The sequence below is a fragment of the Galeopterus variegatus genome, unplaced genomic scaffold, assembly GCF_000696425.1.
Source record: "Galeopterus variegatus unplaced genomic scaffold, G_variegatus-3.0.2 Scaffold5120, whole genome shotgun sequence".
Taxonomy (NCBI): Eukaryota; Metazoa; Chordata; class Mammalia; order Dermoptera; family Cynocephalidae; genus Galeopterus; species Galeopterus variegatus.
The window spans coordinates 87536-89042 of record NW_007731231.1 but is presented as its reverse complement, the minus strand read 5'-3'; positions in this window follow the sequence as shown (position 1 = coordinate 89042).

Here is a 1507-nt window from a genome sequence, read left to right as displayed (position 1 = left end):
AATCACATATCATGGTTGCATCCAGTTAGCCAGGCTCCAGCTTTACCATGCAAAAAAAAAATCTCCAATCAGTGCATTCCTGAACAGACTTCCTTTTTTTCTACTATGAAGCTTTGTAATTTCCCTGCCTGCTTTTGAGTCTCTGCCAAGTAATGGTGGCTGACTCCCTTGCTAATCTAACCCTGAATAACTATCCTTTGCTGTTCTCATTGGGTGGTATTCTTTATATCTACAACACTTTCACTGAGATATCCCCTTGATTGTAGTGATCAATCAACAAGATTTTGAATAAGCTAGACTGTAAGACAAAACTAAATGTCAATTACTTTTTCTGAAACAAGCAAAATATACTTCTGAAATTTTTCTTCAGGAACCTAAGTCCCACTGCCAGACACTATGTTGATCATTTTATTTGATATGCAAAACATGTCTAGAAGACAGATGTTATTCACCCCATTTTAGGGATGAGGAAACCGAGGCTTTTAATGCTAAATAACTTTACTGTTTGGCAGAGTTAATATTCAAACCCACTTCAAACTGACTCTGGAGCCAAGAGCTAAATTATTCCAAGAAGGTGATAGGATGCAGTGATAAAGAGATAAACTCTGTACTCAGATGGCCTGGATTTAATTTACTAGCTGTAGATATTTGTACAAGTTGCTTCCTCTTTTTGGCTCCTCAGTTTTTTTGTCTGTAAAATGGGATAAAATAACATCTTCTGTATAGTAATATTGTGATAATTAAGTTAGTAACTGCATGTAAGGCACTTAGAATAGTGCCTGAATGTAAAAAATACAGTGTACTCAGCTAGTATTAGTCATAATGAAGAAGAAGTCTGAGGAGGAGAAGAGGAAGAAGAAATAATGTTCAGCTTGCATTCTGTTCTTATGGGTTAAGCTTTTACTCCTTAGTACTTGTTGTACCCTAATTCAAGAGTGGATTACATTTAAACCAAAAAAAAAAAAAAAAAAAAAACCTTAGAAAAANGGATTACATTTAAACCAAAAAAAAAAAAAAAAACCTTAGAAAATAGTAATATTTATTGTGAGAAGGCTAGCCTTAGCCAAAATAAGCTTAACTGTTGATTTGAATTTCTAGTGCTTCCACCACCCTTGATCACTATCTTCATTGAAGTTTCTATGGGAAATCTACCCAGAGGTTCATTACAAAAGCAGGAAATGCAGCTGCTTCTCCAGCTCACTCCCACACCCCTCGACCTAAGAAATTTCTTCACTTCTCCTAATGGAGTGGAGATGGGGTTTGGTATATCACTCAGCAGAGGTATAATAGTTCATTGTATACTTGAGCAGCCTGTTAAAAGGATACAGAGAAGGTTGTTCTTTATTATCCTAATCCTCTAAATTGACAACCTCCTATGCATTCTGCTTAGATTGCCCACAAGTTGGATGAAAATTTAGAGTCCTCTACCCTAGCACCCTGCAGTTGTTCAGATTCTTTGCAAGTCTCCCAGTTTAAAGTAAGAAGATTTGGGGGAAAGGGAGGAATT